We start from the raw sequence: 12,506 nt of genomic DNA on the forward strand, positions 1-12,506 counted from the left end.
AAAAACCACTTGTTAACTGCTGACATGCGCTCACAAGCTGTGTTTCCCTTATAAGAAAGGAGGACAAAAGTCAGGCGCAGGAATGGTGGCTGCAGGACTGCCAGCCCAAGGGGCTGGCCAGGTTGTGGTCTCGAGCTAACTCCCCCACACCCCATTCCTTCCCAACCGCAAGCTCATTCTTGCTCCTTGTGAACGACTTCCTCTCTGGGCCTGGCTCCCCCGAAGATAGCAGAGTTGGGATTGGCTACTTGATTGAGGGGCGTTGCAACTGTTCGAGGCTTCAGCTGGAGCCGTGGCCTCTGTGCTCTTTCCTCTTCTGTTGGTTCTCTGAAGTCCGTATTGGAACCTCGAAGGGGAGGGCCATCTCAGAACCGACTCCCCATTGGGGGGCCTGTTCGCTGGTCACCTGGGCGACTCCCTCCCCTGCCTCCTAAGAAGTCATCCCTGAAGCCTCTGTCATCTGGTCCACCTTTCCTGAATCCAAAGCCACCTTTATCTTGTTTTCTGCTTTCTGCCTTCTGCAATGTCCACATGAAGTGACCGATCACCCAACAGTGCACCATCGTATGTCAAGGCTTCCTTAAGGGAATCCACCTCATCAAATTCTACATAGCAGAATCCTTTAAATTTGTTTGTGTCTTTGTCTCTGACTAGCCGCACACTTCTTACGCTGAGATCCTTAAAGATAGCATCTATGTCGCCCTGAACTGTATTAAAAGGTGGATTTCCTACATACGCTGTGTACGGGGGGCTCTGTGGGCAGCTCCTTCTGGCTGCGGGAACCATGCACTGCCGTGGGACCCTTGGCCGCCGCCGAAGCTGCTGTAGGCCCGATCATCGTAGGTATCGAAATCCGCCATTTGCCGTCTCCGCTCCGAGAGGAACCCGTGTACATTAATTTTAATTAAACAAAGCAGATTGAATGGCATGTATATGTGACATCTTTTTAAAAAGAAGAATTACTACATAACAAGTACTAAGAGATGCATAGACAAAAAACAAAACCTGCAATAGAACTTTAATACCAGTTGTCATAGAAAGAGTGGAATACCAAAGGATTTTACTTTCCATGCCCTATATTTGTGTACCTATATTTTTAAATGAATTTTAATTTTTTATTGTGGTAAAAGAAAAATATATAATTTACCATCATCATTTTTAAGTATATGCATCAGTGGTATTAAATATATTCATAATGTTGTGCAATCATCACCACCATCTATCTCCAGAATTTTCTTCTTATATGACTGAAACCCTATCTCCAATACATAATAACTTCCCATTTTCTCCTCACACCAGTACCCAACAAACACCATTCTACCTGTTGTCTGTATAAGTTTGACCATTCTAAGTGCTTCATATAAGTGGACTCATACAGTTCTTGTCTTTTTGTGACTGGCTTATTTCACTTAGCATACTGTCCTCAGTATTCACTTACACTGTAGCATGTGTCAGAATTTCCTTCCCTTTTATTTTTTTAAAGATTTTTTTTATTTATTCATGAGAGACACACACAGAGAGAAGCAGAGACACAAGCAGAGGGAGAGGGAGAAGCAGGCTTCATACAGGAGCCCAATGTGGGACTCGATCTTGGGACTCCAGGATCACGCCCTAGGCTGAAGGCAGGTGCTAAACCACTGAGCCAGCCAGGGATCTCCCTTTCCTTTTATTTTTTAAAAAAATATTTATTCATTTATTTTAGAGAGGAGAGGAGGGTCAGAGGGAGAGAGAAAATCTCAAGTAGACTCCCAATTGAGCACAGAACCCCATGCAGGACTCCATCTCACAACCCTGAGACCAAAATCAAGAGTTGGATGCTTAACTGACTGAGCCACTCATGTGTTCCAGAATTTCCTTCCTTTTTAAGGCTGAATAATATTTCACTGTATGTATAAACCACATTTTGCTTATCCATTCATTTTTCAATGAACATTTAGGTTGCTTCCACATCTTAGCTATTATGAATAATGCTGCTATAAAGGTAGGGTACAGATATCTCTTTGAGATTCTGCTTTATATTCTTCGGGGTATATACCCAGAAATGTAATTCATGAATAGTATGGTAATTCTATTTTAAAATTTTGGCAGAACCACCATAGTGTTTTCCACAAAGCCTTACCATTTTACATTCCCATCAACAGTGCATAAGGATCCACGAGCTTACCAACATGTGTTGTTTTCTTTTTTTTTTTTCTGATAGTAGCTATACTAAAAGGTGAGTGGTGGTATCTCATAATAGTTTTAGTTTGCATTTCCCTGGTGAATAGTGATGTTGACCATTTTTTATGAGCTTATTGGCCATTTGTATATCTTCTTTGGAGAAATGTCTAGTCACTCAGTTTTGGATCAAGTTATTTGTTTTTTTTTTGTTGTTGTTATTGAGTTTTAGGAGTCCTCTATATAATCTGGATATTAATCTTTTATTAAAAATATGATTTTCAGAAAATATGATTTGCAAATATTTTCTCTCATTCTATGGCTTGCTGTTTTACTCTGCCGATAGAGTCTTTGATGCATAAAACTTTTAAATGTTCTTGAAGTCCAATTTGTTTAATTTTTTTGTTGTTACCTGTGTCTTTGGTGTCATATCCAAGAACCCATTGCCAAATCAATCCAATGTTGTGAAGCCTTTTTTTTTTTAGAGTTTCATTATTTTAGATCTCACATTTAGGTTTTCGATCCATTTTGAGCTTGTGCAATGGGCTATGACCTTCAAAAGTGCTTCTCAGTTCTCCCTCCATGAGTAGGTGAGCCAGGAAGACTAGAGATGGATAAAAAGAACAGAATGCTCTGCGTGGTTTTTGAAATGGCTATATTTTCCCTCTTCTTACTGGAATCAGGACCATATTTTACTCTGATCTTCATTGTGAGAAGCTGGTAGGACTCTTGGAGGTAAAATTCATGAAAACCTGGAGTACCCCTTAAGACTGGATTCACCTAGAATTTTTAATTCTTAAACTTGTCCAAAATAAGCCTCTAATAATTGATCAATTATAGTTTATTTCTCTACTATGATGCTGGCTTCAGCAGTGATTTCATCCTGAATTTCTGCTCCAGTAAGCTGTGATTCTCTATATACACCTGTCTATCTTGTCTATCTCTCCAGTTTGTAAGGGCAGTAGTTTGTTCTGTGATTTCAATTCTGCAGTAGTATAAGAATTGTTGATTTTTGATTTGTCAGCTTTTTTGTTTCAATGACAATGGTCGTGATGGCCTTCAAGCTCCTTCCATACTGAACTGGAAACCTAAAGTTGAAATGTGTACTTTTAATCTGGAAAGACAAAAAAACATCGTCAACAACAAAACAATCTGATTTTTTCATAATGGAATATTTTGACACAGTATATGCAAAATGAACCTACTTCTGTTTGAAATATATACACACAAATTGAAAAAAAAGTAGGAAGTTATACTTTAATGTTTTTCATTGGCTGGTGTATCCTCAAATCATTCATTCAACTCTTCATTGTGTATGTATGCAGCTCCTACATTATATCAAATACTGGTAGCCAAAATTAATACTCCAACATTAGGTCCTCTTGGAACTGAGTTCAATCTTTTTGAGACACCTAGGAAATTGTTCTAAAATCTGATTTTTTTTTTGGCTCAAGACAGTAATTTTCAAACTTTTTAAACCCCTGGTTCCTCTGGTAGATTCTGTGACCCTCCTCCTCTCTCAGGAGGATGAGTTAAGAGTTAAGAGTCACATAATTGCCATACTTGCAGTTCCTTGGATAGAAGAAGAAAGGAAAAATGGGAGTGTGAAGAGGAGGCAGCCCTGAAATACTTTAGGTTCTGTCTCCAACACCTCAAAGGTACTCCATTCTAATGCTATAATCCATTCAGGGTAAGTAGTTCATTCCTTCATCATTCAATAGTGTCTTTGATTCCTCTTTTTGGTTTTTCACTTGAATAAAACAAATTCTATTATGACCTAGTAAAGAAAACTCGGTACCTTATCAGCAAAGAAATGGAGTAGACACATCATGTAGAAGTCCCTATGCCCCTGATGAATTAGTTGTCAAAGACAGTTGTGAAAGGGGAAGAAAACATGAAAGATCATGGGAGGAGATAGAGCATAAGGAAGGACACAAGGGCCTATGGGTGCAAGGCAAAGACTTAGAGGAGTTCACTACAGAGATACATATGACAAAGATTAGAGGTGCTCCTTCTTTTAGGGGGAACATCCTCAGACCAGCAACTCAACCAGATTCCTGAGTCTTGCAGAGCTGAAGGCCGGGGTAAAGATTTGTTTTGTTTTATTTTGTTTTTAAATATTTAAATGCAATGGAGGCATGTTAAGGGATATAATTGATGGGAAAAGCACATTCTAATTCTCCTTTAAAATACTACTTGAATAGGGGTGCCTGGGTGGCTCAATTGGTTAAGCATTCAACTCTTGATTTTGGTTCAGTTCATGATCTCAGGGTCATGGGATTAAATAGTAATGTGGGACTAGGACTAGAACATACTCCTGAGGCTACTTTCTCATTCTCTTAATAATTCACCTGCCTCATTTTTCATTTGTTCAAAAAGTATTAGGTTGAAACTTATGAGGTTGCTGATATATTCCTGTTTTTTAAAGATTGTTTGTTTGTTTGTTTACTTATGTATTTTTAGAGAGAGAGAGAGCACACAGTGAGGATGGGCACATGGAGAGGGAGAGAGAGTCTCAAGCAGACTCCACACTGAGCACAGAGCCTGATGCAGGGCTCAATCTCATGACTCTGAGATCATCTGAGCTGAAACCAAGAGTTGGAAACTCAACCACAAAAAAAAAAAAAAAGGAAACTCAACCAACAAAGCCACCCAGGTGCCCCAACATATGCCTGGTTTTAATTTTAAAAAGTATCAGTTTTGTGGCATTCAACCTACTATCTCTTGGGACCTACCATGTGTCAGGCACTGGGCTAGATGTTGAATATGTCCTGATGAATAAGGTAGACATGGTCCCTCTGAGCATGAAATGTACAGTCTAGTGGGGGAAGAGAAACATTATAAAAACATAATCCTAAATTGTGATAGAGAACATGGTTCTGCAAGAGAGAGCATGAAGGGATAGATCAAGGAATGAGAGAGGGACTCTCAGAAGCCATAAAACTAAGTTGAGTCCTAAAGGGTAAATAAGAATTAGCCAGGGGGAAGTGATTAGCCTTCCAGAAGGAGAAGCAGTATGTGTACATGCTCTAGAGTAGGAAAGTCCTTGGCCCATTTAGAACCAAAGGAACCCAGTGTGTCTGGAGCTTATCAATAGAGGGGGAGAGTAGCCCAGTTGAGTGGGAGAAGTGGCCAGGAGCTGGGTCTTGCAGAGCTGAAGGCCAGGGTAAAGATTTGTTTTGTTTTGTTTTGTTTTTAAATATTTAAATGCAATGGAGGCATGTTAAGGGATATAATTGATGGGAAGAGCACATTCTAATTCTCCTTTACAATACTACTTGGATTGGGGTGCCTGGGTGGCTCAATTGGTTAAGCGTTCAACTCTTTATTTTGGTTCAGATCATGACCTCAGGGTTGTGGGATTGAACTCTGTGTTGGGCTCTGCACTCAGTGAGGAGTTGGCTTGGGATTCTCTCTCTTCACCCTCTGACCCCTTTCAAAGAGATAAAAAATAAATCTCTAAAAAAAATAAAAAATAAAATACTACTTGTATTGTCAGATAGAGACTGGAATAGAGAAGATCAAGAGGAGAAACAGAGACCAGTTTACTGATCACTCAGTGAATCTGTGAAAGATACAAAACATTTATAAAACATAATCTAAGACATCACAGGCAAAGCAGCACATGAGGTGCCTGGGCAGGTCCACTATTGCACATACCAACTTCTGGGAAAAAATAAATTTAAAAACTATGAAGTCTTGTCAGCTTAATAGGAATAAGAAAAGGGTGGTACTCATAGAGCCAGGGAAGCTGTCCTGAGGAAGAAGGATCTAGGTTGAGCCTTGAAATATCGGGAGGATGAAGAGAAGTTCTGGAAAGGGCTGGTGAGGGATAGAGTAGCTTGGCTGAGATAGAGGTCATGAGTCTGCTAAGTGAGCAAACAATGCCCCATGAAAATCTCCACAAACTCTGGTAAGATTCAAAGCTAAAACAACTCAAGTATTTGCTTTTAAGAGATATTATCAAGAACATTCAAGGCTGACTTTCAATGTACTTTAGGAGGAAGGGATGTGCCCAACACATCTTGCACCGGTCCATGAAGCAGGGCAAGAATTTGTGAAGGCAGGTAGTATTAATGTTACAAAAGTGGAAGTTTTGTTAAAAATTAATTTTCTTAGAATTCCCTCCACGTGGTTCTATTCCTCATTGACTGGCTTCTTGGGCATCTCTGGGCATAGACACACGTGACTTCCACTTAACCCTAGTGAATGGTTTTACTAAACTCTGGAGAAACTGCTCTTCCTTTTGATTCTTTAATCCCAGGGTTCCAGGAATCTCTTAGGTTTCTCGTAGTTGGGAGGACTCTGTTGAATCATATTCATTATTCTTGCTCTCACTCTCATTCTTACTCTCTTCCCTCTGAATTAGCATTTTCTGGACTACTTTAGTTTTTTATGCCCTGCTTCTCCTTTCAAAGGTTATTCAGTATGTCTTCCTGCTGTTGATCTTACACTCAGGGCCTATTGGAGGTACAGAGTACTCTGAGTCCTTCCCATTTTTGAGCTCCCAGTATAGTGTATGCTTATCCAACATCAGCTTCTTCTTTCATCTCTTAACTAAACTCCAAATATATAAATTGCCTCCCCACCCCTCCTTAGTAATACCTTCAGCAGGCAGGCTCTAACTATTCTGAACCTGTCAGGATTTGGAATTTCTCTGAGGACTGTTACTGGTTGAGGATGACTAATGATCTTAAAATGGCCCAGTCAGATTGAAGAGGTCTTATATTCCATGGTTGGGAAAGAGGTTATCCTTTCTCTCCTGAGGGGCAGAAACAGAAATGAATATATCTTCAATCACCACAATAGCCATCTTGTTGCATCAGGGGTAAACACCAGCCTTAGGATGAAGCTGACACCAGGCATGGTAGAAGTTAACCAGAGATGGAAACCAGGGTCCTTGGTGAAGTCCTGAATCAATCAGCCCTGAAGCCTGTTCTACCTATTTCTGCTCCTTCTCCTATGTGAAAAATAAACTTCCTTAATATTTAAGCAAATTTTAGTCAATTATTCTTTACATACAGCTGATATTCCCTACTCAATATAATTAAAATAACAATATTAGAGAATTTTCCATTTCTTCCTATTCAGAACTACTACATTATTTATAATGGCCAGATAGCTTTCCAAAGTATTAATGCATCTTATGTATTTATCTTTCCCTTATTAGTGTTAAAGTCATATCCAGGTTTTTGATTTTTCAAAATTGCTAAAGTAAACATCCTGCTCTTCCATAAACAATTGACCCTTGAACAACATCAGTTTGAAATGTATGGGTTGATTTATAGGTGAATTTTTTGCAGTACAATACTGTAAATATATTTTTCTCTTCCTTATGATTTTCCTTTTTTTAATGATTTTATTTTATTCATGAGAGACAGAGAGAGGGAGAGAGGCAGAGACATAGGCAGAGGGAGAAGCAGGCTCCATGCAGGAAGCCCTATGTGGGACTCAATCCCAGAACACTCAACCACTGGGCCACCCAGGCGTCCCCCTTATGATTTTCCTAATAACATTTGCTTTTCTCTAGCTTACTTTATCATAAAAATACTATATATGTAAAATATATATATATATTTTTTTAGAAGTTTAATTCTTTCTTTATTAAGATATTTATTTATTTATTCATTCATTCATTCATTCATGATAGAGAGAGAGAAGCAGAGACACAGGCAGAGGGAGAAGCAGGCTCCATGGAGGGAGCCTGATATGGGACTCGATCCTGGAACCCCAGGATCACGCCCCGGGCCAAAGGCAGGCGCTGAACTGCTGAGCCACCCAGGGATCCCTAAAATAAATATTTTATACTAATATATATTATGTTATATATCCATATAACATGAAGAATATGTGTTAACTGACTTTATATTTTTGGTAAGGCTTCCAGTCAACAGTATGCTATTAGTAATTAGGTTTTTAGAGGTCAAAAATTATATGTGGAATTTTGACTGTGCAGGGTGTGAGCACCCTTAACCTCTGCATTGTTCAAGGGTCATCTTATTTACATGCTTGCACATTTGGATGTTTTCAAAGTTCCAATACAAATCATTTTTATGATTTCTCACCTGGAATGTAGTCATAAGCATAGAATTTCTGATTAAAGACTAGAGAATTGTTTTAAGACTTTTGATACATATTTTCAAACTATATTTCAGAAAAGTTGAACCAGTTTTCAGTCTCACCAACACTGTATGAAACTGCCCAGGCTCTTTAATGTTTTCACTATATGAAGGAACCCTTATCTCTAGGTATAAATCACTAATAATGACTTGGATTCAAAAGTCACACTATGTTCAAATTCCAGCTCCACAAGTTAATAGTCACATGGCTTTGGGTATGTGGTTCATTCTCCTTAACTATAAAATGGCCTAACAATAGTATCCTCATGCAACTTATGTGGTTAGGGAAATTGAATAAGTCATGTAAAATATTTAGATTATAATAATGATCAATAAATGTTGGTTGCTATTATTAAAATTATTTACCAACTTGTCACTTTAAAAAAAATTTTGGTCAGCAATTAGAAACGACAAATACCCACCATTTGCTTCAACGTGGATGGAACTGGAGGGTATTATGCTGAGTGAAATAAGTCAATCGGAGAAGGACAAACAGTGTATGTTCTCATTCATTTGGGGAATATGAATAATAGTGAAAGGGAATATAAAGGAAGGGAAAAGAAATGTTGGGAAATATCAGGAAGGGAGACAGAACATAAAGACTCCTAACTCGGGGAAACGAACTAGGGGTGGGGGAAGGGGAGGAGGGCGGGTGTTGGAGGGGAATGGGTGACGGGCACTGAGGTGGACACTTGACGGGATGAGCACTGGGTGTTTTTCTGTATGTTGGTAAATTAAACACCAATAAAAGTTAATTAAAAAAAAAAATTTGGTCTCATTTGCATACCCTTCCTTACCAATGAAACTGGTCATTTTTTCCATGTAACTATTAGTCAGCTGTAAAATTGTTTAACTTTTACTTTTTTCTTGGAAGGATTTCAAACACGTGGAGGTTAAGGACCATCCTACTAAAAGATGAAAGGGTCAACCAGGAAATTAGAGAAGAATTAAAAAGATTCATGGAGACTAATGAGAATGAAGATACAACCGTTCAAAATTTTTGGAATACAGCAAAAAGCAGTCCTGAGGGGGAAATACATCGCATTACAAGCATCCATCCAAAAACTGGAAAGAACTCAAATACAAAAGCTAACCTTACACCTAAAGGAGCTGGAGAAGGAACAGCATATGAAAACTTCACGCAGCAGAAGAAGAAGGTTAATAAAGACTCGAGTAGGACTCAATGAAATAGAGACCAGAAGAACTGTGGAACAGAGTAACAAAACCAGGAGTTGGTTCTTTGGAAGAATTAATAAGATAGATAAACCATTAGCCAGCCTTATTAGAAAGAAGAAGGAGAAAAGACTCAAATTAATAAAATCATGAATGAGAAAGGAAGGATCACCACTGATACCAAGGAAATACAAACGATTTTAAAAACTTATTATGAGTAGCTATATGCCAATAAATTAGGCAATCTAGAAGAAATGGACGCATTTCTGGAAAACCACAAACTACCAAAACTGAACAGGAAGAAAGAGAAAACCTGAACAGGCCGATAACCAGGAAGGATATTGAAGCAGTCATAAAAAACCTCCCTAGACACAAAAGTCCAGGAACAGATGGCTTCCCAGGGGAATTCTATCAAACGTTTAAAGAAGAAACCATACCTATTCTACTAAAGCTGTTCTGAAAGACAGAAAGGGATGGAGTACTTCCCAACTCATTCTATGAGGCCAGCATCATCTTAATTCCAAAACCACACAAAGACCCCACCAAAAGGAGAATTCTAGCCCAATATCCCTGATGAACACAGAAGCAAACGTTGTCAACAAAATACAAGCCAACAGGATCCAACAGTACATTAAGAAGATTATTCACCATGACCAAATGGGATTTATCCTGGGATGCAAGGTTACACTCAAAGCATTCAATGTGACTGATCATATCAACAAGAGAAAAACCAAGAACCATATGACCCTCTCAATAGATGCAGAGGAAGCATATGACAAAATACAGCTTCCATTCCTGATCAAAACTCTTCAGAGTGTAGCGATAGAGGGAATATTCCTCAGCATCTTAAAAGCCATCTGCTAAAAGTCCACAGCAAATATCATTCTCAATGGGGAAACACTGGGAGCCTTTCCCCTAAGATCAGGAACAGGACAGGGATGTCTACTCTTACCACTGCTATTCAACATAGTACTAGAAGTGCTCGCCTCAGCAATCAAGCCACAAAAAGAAATAAAAGGCATTCAAATTGGCAAAGAAGTCAAACTCTCCCTCTTCGCAGATGACAGGATACTGTACCTAGACAACCCAAAAGAGTCCAACCCAAGATTGCTAGATCTCATACAGCAATTCGGCAGTGTGGCAGGAAACAAAATCAATGCCCAGAAATCAGTAGCATCTCTCTATACACTAACAATGAGACTGAAGAAAGAGAAATCAAGGAGTCAATCCCGTTGACAATTGCACCCAAAAGCATAAGATACCTAGGAATAAACATAACCAAAGAGGTAAAGGATCTATACCCTAAAAACTACAGAACACTTCTGAAGGAAATTGAAGAAGACACAAAGAGATGGAAAAATATTCCATGCTCCTGGATTGGAAGAATTAATATTGTGAAAATGTCAATGTTACCCAGGACAATTTACACATTTAATGCAATCCCTATCAAAATATCATGGACTTCCTTCAGAGAGTTGAAACAAATCATCTTAAGATTTGTGTGGAATCAGAAAAAAACCCAAATATCCAGGGAAATATTAAAAAAGGAAAACCATATCTGGGGGCATCACAATGCCAGATTTCAGGTTGTACTACAAAGCTGTGTTTATCAAGGCAGGGTGGTCCTGGCACAAAAAACAGACACATAGATCAATGGAACAGAATAGAGAATCCAGAAGTGGACCCACAACTTTATGGTCAACTAATATTCGACAAAGCAGGAAAGACTATACTGGAAAAAAGACAGTCTCTTCAATAAATGGTGCTGGGAAAATTGGACATCCAGATGCAGAAGAATGAAACTAGACCATTCTCTTACACCATATACAAAGATAAACCCAAAATGGATGAAAGATTTAAATGTGAGACAAGATTCCATCAAAATCCTAGAGGAGAACACAGGCAACACCCTTTTTGAACTTGGCCACAGCAACTTCTTGCAAGATACATCCATGAAGGAAAGAAAAGCAAAAATGAATTTTTGGGACTTCATCAAGATAAGAAGCTTCTGCACAGCAAAAGAAACAGTCAACAAAAAAGTAAAAGACAACCTATAGAATGGGAGAAGATATTTGCAAATGATGTATCAGATAAAGGGCTAGTATCCAAGATCTACAAAGAACTTATTAAACAGCAAAGAAACAAACAATCCATTCATGAAATGGGCAAAAGACATGAAGAGAAATCTCAGAGGAAGACATAGACATGCCCAAAAAGCACATGAGAAAATGCCTCGCATCACTGGCCATCATGGAAATACAAATCAAAACCACAGTGAGATACCACCTCACACCAGTGAGAATGGGAAAATTAACAAGGCAGGAAACAACAAATGTTGGGAGAGGATGTGGAGAAAGGGGAAGGAACCCTCTTGCAGTGTTGGTAGGAATGTGAACTGGTACGGCCACTCTGGAAAACTGTGTGGAAGTTCCTCAAAAAGTTAAAAACAGAACTGCCCTAGACCCAACAGTTGCACTGCTGGGGATTTTCCCCAAAGATACGGACGTAGTGGAACGCCGGGACACCTGCACCCCAATGTTTATAGCAGCAATGTCCACAATAGCCACAATGTGGAAGGAGCCTCGGTGTCCATCGAAAGATGAATGGATAAAGAAGCTATGGTCTATGTATACAATGGAATATTACTCAGCCATTAGAAATGACAAATTCCCACCATTTGCTTCGACATGGATGGAACTGGAGGGTATTATGCTGAGTGAAATAAGTCAATCTGAGAAGGACAAACATTATATGGCCTCATTCATTTGGGGAATATAAAAAATAGTTAAAGGGAATAAAGGGGAAAGGAGGAAAAATGAGTGGGAAATATCAGAAAGGGAGACAAAACATGAGAGACTCCTAACTCTGGGAAACGAACAAGGGGTGGTGGAAAGGGAGGTGGGTGGGGAGTGGGGGTGACTGGGTGGTGGGCACTGAGGGGGGCACTTGACGGGATGGGCACTGGGTGTTATGCTATATGTTGGCAAATTGAACTCCAATAAAAAATTTTAAAAAAATCTTCTGTATGCTTTACACTTTGCACATCTCATATTGTGT

At 39.1% G+C, this 12,506-nt stretch overlaps 1 pseudogene; it reads right to left on the reverse strand.

The window, feature by feature from the left end:
• Positions 1-151: 151 nt before the first annotated feature.
• Positions 152-860, reverse strand: LOC121483309 (annotated as a pseudogene).
• Positions 861-12,506: the final 11,646 nt, after the last annotated feature.

The sequence above is a fragment of the Vulpes lagopus genome, chromosome X (genome assembly GCF_018345385.1).
Source record: "Vulpes lagopus strain Blue_001 chromosome X, ASM1834538v1, whole genome shotgun sequence".
NCBI classification, from domain to species: Eukaryota; Metazoa; Chordata; class Mammalia; order Carnivora; family Canidae; genus Vulpes; species Vulpes lagopus.